The sequence below is a fragment of the Strongylocentrotus purpuratus genome, unplaced genomic scaffold (assembly GCF_000002235.5).
Source record: "Strongylocentrotus purpuratus isolate Spur 01 unplaced genomic scaffold, Spur_5.0 spur5_scaffold_16, whole genome shotgun sequence".
Taxonomy (NCBI): Eukaryota; Metazoa; Echinodermata; class Echinoidea; order Camarodonta; family Strongylocentrotidae; genus Strongylocentrotus; species Strongylocentrotus purpuratus.
The window spans coordinates 22,973,531-22,982,227 of record NW_022145601.1 but is presented as its reverse complement, the minus strand read 5'-3'; the positions used below and the strand labels follow the sequence as shown (position 1 = coordinate 22,982,227).

Genomic DNA, 8,697 nt, shown 5'->3' with positions numbered 1-8,697 from the left:
AAAAAAAAACAAAAAAAAACAAAAAAAAAACAAAAAAAAAATCAGGAACACTGCTAAATGTACCACACCCTCCTCCCAAATTTCAGGTGAGCTCTAGTCGATCGTGGGGGACTGGGGGCCAATGCTTTTACTTTTCAAAATGAAATAATCCTGAATGAGCTTTCAAAGCTAGCAGGAATTTCAGAAATTTGATCCCGGGATTTGATCAATTTTTCTATGATATTCAAGATATTTTATAATCTCCTTTTTACATTTCTCAGGAGTCCAAAGAGAGACAGAGACGCGCGAGAGGAAGGGAGGGGGGGGGGGGGGGGGGAAAGGGAAAACTGAATTCAGATGAGGATTAAAAGTCGAGAACGGTACAACGAATCGTCTTCTTTCTCTAATGATTTAATGAAACGTAAAAGCTTCAGCGCTTCGCGCGGGCGGGGGAAGGGAAAAACTGAATTCAGATGAGGATTAAAAGTCGAGAACGGAACGAATCGTCTTCTTTCTCTAATGATTTAATGAAACGTAAAAGCTTCCGGGCTTCACGCGGGAGGGGGGAAGGGGGGGGGGGAAGGGAAAAACTGAATTCAGATGAGGATTAAAAGTCGAGAACGGAACAACGAATCGTCTTTTTTCTCTAATGATTTAATGAAACGTAAAAGCTTCCGCGCTTTGCGCGGGAGGGGGAGGGGAATGAATTCAGACGAGGATTAAGAGTCGAGAACGGTACAACAAATCGTCTTCTTTCTACAATGATTTTATAAAAAGGTAAAAGCTTCCGCGCTTCGCGCAGGAGGGGGAAAGGGAAAAACTGAATTCAGATGAGGATTAAAAGTCGAGAACGGTACAACGAATCGTCTTCTTTCCCTAATGATTTAATGAAACGTAAAAGCTTCCGCGCTTCGCGCGGGAGGGGAGGGGGAACTGAATTCAGACGAGGATTAAGAGTCGAGAACGAAACAACGAATCGTCTTCTTTCTCTAATGATTTAATGAAACGTAAAAGCTTCCGCGCTTCGCGCGGGAGGGGGGGGGGGGGGAACTGAATTCAGGCGAGGATTATTTTCGAGAACGGTACAACGAATCGTCTTCTTTCTCTAATATTGTTTGTTGTTTGTTGTTTGTATGTGTGCGTGTGTGTGTGTGTGTGTGTGTGCGTTTGTGTGCGTGTGTGTGTGTGTTTAGTTTTGTTTGTTTAGTTTTAAAGAAATGATACAAAAATTGAGAAGATTATCGTACTTTTATCAAGAGTTAATATCACACACATTTTTTGTTTTTCCTGATAATTTATGGTATATAATCGTAGTGTATATTAAATATAAAGTGAAGCCCGGGTTTCTCATCGTTGTTGGGTATGTGGAAGGCGAGGTTTGATTTTTGTTCAACTTCGTCTCCATAATGCCTTACATGTTGAATATCGGAGATGAAGTGACAACTTTGAGTTTCTTTTTTAAAATAAAAGATTCTCAGGCTGATGGTTTGTTTGGCAGGGCTTGTTTATTATTGCTCTGTCAGCGATCTATTGGTATGGAAGAGATGAATTTATGTTCATCACTCACTCATGTGGAATAACCTCTCTCCTAATGTACGTGTTAGTGTGTCCCTATTGTCCTTTAAGAGGCAATGCAAGCTTCTCAGTAACCAAAACGCCCTCTGACAAACACTCTTTTTTTTCCTTCTTCTTCTTCTTTCATTTGCAATATTTATGCTTAAACTTTTTTTTTTTTTTTTTTTTTTTTTTTTTTTTTTTTTTTTTTTAAATATTTCATATATTGTATTCGTATTTCTTGTTGTAATTTTAGTTACTTTGTATATCGGTTTTATTTGTATGTATACCATATTAATGTGCAATGTTTTACATGTTTTTAATTGTATAGACAGGGCCCCTTGGAAGAGCAATACTCGTTATTGAAAGGGCCACCCTGTATAAAGAAGACTTGAATAAATAAATAAATAAACTAGAAATTTAATTCGTCATGGGGACGAATTAGGTGGTCTGTCTTCAAGTCTTATGAGAGATTATAATATTTACTATATTGAGAAAGGGAGAAGTTATATAGACATGTAAACAATGATGATCATCATGATGATCATGATGATGATGATCTTGATAGTAATGGGGATGACGATGATGATGATCATGATGATCATGATGATGTTGATGATTATCATCAACAGACCACGATGACATCAGACTGAACAAAATTAGAGAACATTTAGATAGCGTATAGTCTCAGCTACAACATACTCAAAAATCAACAAAAACCAAGCAGAAATAACAGCGATATTGCTCGCAAAAGACAAGAATGTAGAATCCAGATTTGAGAAAAAGTCATCTCCCATAAGGATTACACGCCAAAAGTAATGGATCTAGTGATAATAGGGTAATAATAAAGTAAATATGGTTGTTTATTACATTATTTGCAATTGTACGTGTTTTAATATTCAAAGGAGATGGTAGAGTGAAAGGTCAAAAAGAAAAAAAAGTGAAGAAAAAAAATTGTTGGAGACGCCCGGACTCGAACCAGGGACCTCGAGGTCGGAAGTCAAGTGCGTTACCGATATACCAAAACATTTCCCATAGAGATTACACGTAAACGGAAAATGGAATTATCAAATCCCACTTTGTATGTGAGATATGAGCATGATCCCGGCATCTGATCGAGAAATAAAGGGCACACTCGTGATAGCTTATTGTCTCAGCTACAACACACTCAAAGCTCAGCGTAAACAAAGATAAAACGACGGAGATATGGCTCGCGAAAGACGAGAATGTAGAATCCAGTTTTGAGAAAAAGTCATGTCCCATAGAGAATACACGCAAAATGTGAAAAATTGACATGCCTCCTTTAATCGCAAAAATACGCCATGATACCATTGTCAAAATGAAATATCGTGGCGACTGCTTTTGTAGAGAATATTCTCAGGTAGAACATATCAAAATTTGAAAGAAAATTTATCAATATTTACAGAGATACAATCAATTTTCCAAAAATCTGCTGACGTCATAATATGCAAATTAAAATTTTGAGTTCGGAGGCCATTATGATGACGTCATGAGTTAATTGAGGGTCAAATTACACATGAAATCATATTTCCAACTCATGCTTTTTCCAACCATGATATAAAAGTTGGGATCAATTGATTATCTGAAGAGCTATTTTGATTCTTAAAATGTCATGTTTTTGATCAAATTTGCATTATATTTCCCATAGCAGCACGCGCGGATTTTGAACTTTGACGCGCGCTCACGGCCTTATGAAAGGTCAAGGGTGACTGAAATTAATGTCAATTGTCATTTACGTAAAGAGGAATCTAAATCATGTAAAAAAAAATGAATTTGACCTTTTCCGCGCGTCGTGAGCGCGCGCAACGCGCGCGGGGACACTTACGGACGGAAAATTTTGAAATGCTTAAAATGACCTGATTCGTACTCTCCTTTAATAGTTAAGTGATTTTGAGCATTTTTAAATATTGACGCGCGCGTACGTGCGCGTCATGACCTTTTTGTGACCTTTGATGACATGATTTGTTGACCCTTGACCTGAAGTATATGTGATATGAATATGAATGACCTTTGCTTATGCATCATGAAGATATGATGGATAACGTGATTTCACAAAATGGCGCCTGGATGACGTCATGATGACCTGATGACCTTGAAAGGGTTACTGTCACGTCTCATGACAATGACCTATGACTGTGTCAAAATTGAAAGAAATTAACACAACCGATCTTGAGTTAACCGATGAACAAAAAACGGGGAGAAATAAAAATAAATAATAATAATAATAAACTAGAAATTTAATTCGTCATGGGGACGAATTAGGTGGTCTGTCTTTAATTCCTATGTTCATGCTCATCTTTAATTCAATATTTACTATATTGAAAAAGGGAGAAGTTATATAGACATGTAAAGAATGATGATCATGATGATGATCTTGATAGTAATGGTGATGACGATGATGATGATGATGGTGATGTTGATGATCATCAACAGACCATGATGACATCTGATTAAAAAAATGAGGGGACGTTGAGATAGCGTATAGTCTCAGCTACAACATACTCAAAAATCAACAAAAATCAAGCCGAAATAATGGCGATATTGCTATCAAAAGACAAGAATGTAGAATCCAGATTTGAGAAAAAGTCATCTCCCATAAGGATTACATGCAAAAAGTAATGGATCAAGTGATAATAGGGTAATAATAAAGTAAATATGGTTGTCTATTACATTATTTGCGATTGTACGTGTTTTAATATTTAAAGGAGATGGTACAGTAAAAGGTCAAAAAGAAAAAAAAGTGAAAAAAAAAATTTGTTGGAGACCCCCGGACTCGAACCAGGGACCTCGAGGTCGGAAGTCAAGTGCGTTACCGATATACCAAAACATTTTCCATAGAGATTACACGTAAACGGAAAATGGAATGATCAAATCCCACTTTGCAAGTGAGATATGAGCATGATCCCGGCATCTGATCGAAAAATAAAGGGCACACTTGTGATAGCTTATTGTCTCAGCTACAACATACTCGAAGCTCAGCGAAAACAAAGCTAAAACGACGGAGATATTGCTCGCAAAAGACAGGATGTAGAATCCAGTTTTGAGAAAAAGTCATGTCCCATAGAGAATACACGCAAAATGTGAAAAATTGACATGCCACCTTTAATCACAAAAATACGCCATGATACCTTTGTCAAAATGAAAAAGTGGGGCAACTGCATTTGTAGAGAATTGTCTCAGCTAGATCATATCGAAATTTGGAAGAAAATCGATCAATATTTACAGAGATACAATCAATTTTCCAGAAATCTGCTGACGTCATAATATGCAAATTGAAATTTTGAGTTGGGAGGCCATTAGGATGACGTCATGAATTAATTGAGGGTCAAATGAGACATGAAATCATATCTCCAACTCATGTTTTTTCTAACCATGATATAAAAGTTGGGGTCATTGGACTATCTGAAGAGCTATTTTGATTTTTAAAATGGCATGTTTTTGATCAAATTTGCATTATATTGCCCATAGCAGCACGCGCGGATTTTGAACTTTGACGCGCGCTCACGGCCTTATGAAAGGTCAAGGGTGACTGAAATTAATGTAAATTGTCATTTACGGTAAGAGGAATCTAAATCATGTAAACATTTTGAATTTGACCTTTTTCCGCGCGTTGTGAGCGCGCGCAACGCGCGCGGGGACACGTACGGACGGAAAATTTTGAAAAGCTTAAAATGGCCTGATTCGTACTCTCGTTTAATAGTTAGGTGATTTTGAGCATTTTAAAATTTTGACGCACGCATACGCGCGCGTCATGACCTTTATGTGACCTTTGATGACATGACCTGTTGACCCTTGACCTGAAGTATATGTGATATAAATATGAATGACCTTTGCTTATGCATCATGAAGATATGATGGATAACGTGATTTCACAAAATGGCGTCTGGATGACGTCACGATAACCTAATGACCTTGAAAATGTTCCTGTCACGTCTCATGACAATGACCTATAACTGTGCTAAAATTAAAAGAAATTGATTAAACTGATCTTCAGTTATCCTCTGAACAAAAAAGGGGGAGAAATAAAAATAAAGAATAAATAAATAATAATAAAGAAGAAAGAAAATTCTGACGAAAACAATAGGTGATCTGTTTTCAACAGACCACCTAATAAATAAAGAAAGAAAATTCTGACGAAAACAATAGGTGATCTGTCGAAAACGACAGACCACCTAATAAATAATCCCCATCTACCTCCCCATTAATGAAGGCTGCATGGAGGAGATTTCACGTGCTTTCAACTTGGGGATACTATTGGAAACGACAGGTTTAATGTGGAAGTTTGGAAAGGAAAAATAGAAGAGAAATGATAAGAGGGAGAAAGGGGAAAAGAAGGAAGAGGGGGAAAGGAGAGGAGAAGGGAGGGAAAGAGAAGGAATAAGCGAGGAAATAATTAAGGAAAGTACCAGTTATAAGTTATAAAGTATTGTTTATGTTTACTACACATTAGCCAATGTGAAATTTTTGGGCTAAACTAGCCTGTCACGTATATGACAATGGTGGTTTTTTTTTTATTTTTTTAATTATTGTTCAAAAAGAGGAAGAAAAGGATGTATATACATATATACATATTCTGTTCGTTTCGTTAGTTTTAAAAAAAATGATACAAAACTTGAGAAGATTATCGTACGTTTACCAAGAGTTAATATCACACACATTTTTTTTTTTTTTCTTTCTTCAGTGTATATGAAATATAAAGCGAAGCCTCGGGTTTCTCATCGTTGTTGGGTATGTGGAAGGCGAGGTTTGATTTGTGTGCAACTTCGTCTCCATAATGCCTTAAATGTTGAATATCGGAGATGAAGTGACAACATTGAGAAAAAAGGGGGATTTTTCAGGCAATTTTTTTTTTTTTTTTTTTTTTTGCCAGAGGTTGTTCATTAATTGTTCTAACCAAAGCAATAATAATATTTTAATAAGATTGTCGCGCCAAGGGCTGTTGGTTTCAGTTCCCTTTTCTAAGCTTTGCCACTTGTGGAATAAAGGGGTTAAGTATGTGTAGGAGTGAGGTTTCCAAAATATTTCAATGGTGCCAGGTGGTGTTGTTTATTAAGGGGGCTAAAATGCTTGGGGACCGGTCCGGATACATTCCCTGGTGCTATTTCGAATTGGCAGTAGTGTTTCATCATTTGTTTATCATTTTGTGACGCATGATATGCAAATTATATAACTTGGTATTTAAAAAAAAGAAAACAAAAAGAATTGTAGCAGGATTTGTATTACAACCCTAAGCATGCATGCGTGAAGTGAGAAGAAACATTTCCCTCAAAACATGCTTAAACAGTATATTGACTATTTCATTATTTTATAACGCAAATCTATGTAAATTCAGATAGAGGGGTAAATGTATTGATGGTCTGTTGGGGATCTGTTCTCTTTCACGATTTTTAAGTACTTTGTTGTAACGCCTATTTATGCAAAACATAATATCTGGGTAACACGGCTCTTGGTATTACAATGAGCTTTATTGCAAGGTACTTTCCATAAACCTTGCTGGTCTGTTGGGGATCTGTTCTCTTTCACAATATTTAAGTACTTTGTTGTAACGCCTATATATGCAAAACGTAATATTTGGGTAACACGGCTCTTGGTATTATAATGAGCTTTATTGCAAGGTACTTTCCATAAACCTTGCTGGTCTGTTGGGGATTTGTTCTCTTTCACGATATTCAAGTACTTTGTGGTAACGCCTATTTATGCAAAACATAATATCTGGGTAACACGGCTCTTGGTATTACAATGAGCTTTATTGCAAGGTACTTTCCATAAACTCTTTTGAACGTCCGCTTTCTTTCACGATGTATATTGCAACGCCTTTATACAATGCCATAGTATCTGGGTAACGACGGCTTTTTTTAATATTACAATGAGCTTTATTTCGATAACGCTTTCTATGTAAATTCACATATCTTAGTAAATGACTGATACATATTTAAAACTTTTTCTGTAAAGTGAAAACAATTCGAGTATCTGGATAATGGTCCGATCTGTTCACCCAGCCAAAACTATTTTGTTTTAAAGCCAGGTGGTGGTGTGATGTTTTGAGAGGGAGGAACGTGTTGGGATCCGGTATGCATGCTTGCCTATCATTATGTCGGGCTGACGTTTGGTGTTTTTTCGAGTTGTCGGGAACGCCCTTTAGGAGTTTTTTTTACGGAGTGCATACAAAACGATCAGGTGTGTGAGCCTATTCATTCATGGGTGAGGCTTATTATGCAAATTATAGAACTTGGTAAATGATAGCATGATGGGTTCGGTTTGCACGAACAGTTTATTAGGTTGCCGAACTGGTGTCGTTTGGGGGAATTTGGTTTATTGGGATCGTGTTTTTATTTTTAATTAGAAGGTGCGTATTGTAATTAGGTACGCGGGCCGGTCAATTCACTGTAATGCATTTTAGGAAAATCATTTAACTTAGTTATGACGAGCGGGTTCCGTAATACAATTCAAGGCATTTGTTAAGGGATAAAAGCTCTTTGTATTTTTTTTTTGTTTTTTGTTTAATTAGATTACGGTTATATAACAATACAACGTATTTCTCATCGACTTGTGCAAGAAGAAATGTTCATTGGTTTATTCTGTCATTGGTCTAGTTAAATTGACAGGGAAAGGGGGAGGCTCTTGCTCTCGGATGTTTACGTACACCGAAGAGCAGATTTTGGTTGTTTTGTGTGGGGGTGTTGTGTGTGTAGTGAATATGCTTGTGTGTATGAATGCGTTGGGTTGTGTGGTACGGGGTGGATTCTGCTTGCATTTTTTTATATAATTCGACGATAAGTATGCATATATGTTTGGCTGCAGATAGTTTTTTCTATACATTTGCTCACGGTGGAAATAGATTGTGTGGAAGTTTCTTTGGAGTTTATCGATGTAAGGTTTTGGATACAATTACACATAAAATAACATGGCAGTGAAATTATCTTTCATGACATTAAATGTTAGAGGAATAAGAGATAGGTTAAAAAGAGTGAATATTTTTGAATGGTGCAAAACTAAAAAGAATAGTATAATTTTCTTACAAGAAACATATAGTACAGTAGAGATAGAAGAGCGGTGGAAACAAGATTGGGGAGGGCCAATGTTTTTTAGTCATGGGTCAAACCATAGTAGAGGGGTTCTTATTTTATTTTCTAATCATTTAGA

General features: G+C 36.6%; 1 long non-coding RNA gene across 1 annotated transcript; it reads right to left on the bottom strand.

Annotated features, from left to right (window-relative positions):
* Nucleotides 1-6,211: 6,211 nt before the first annotated feature.
* On the bottom strand, nt 6,212-7,370 carry LOC115924581. The gene is made up of 2 exons (XR_004064373.1): nt 7,326-7,370; nt 6,212-7,043 (listed from the first exon to the last, which is right to left on the bottom strand). It is a non-coding gene; the product is annotated as an uncharacterized LOC115924581 (long non-coding RNA).
* Nucleotides 7,371-8,697: the final 1,327 nt, after the last annotated feature.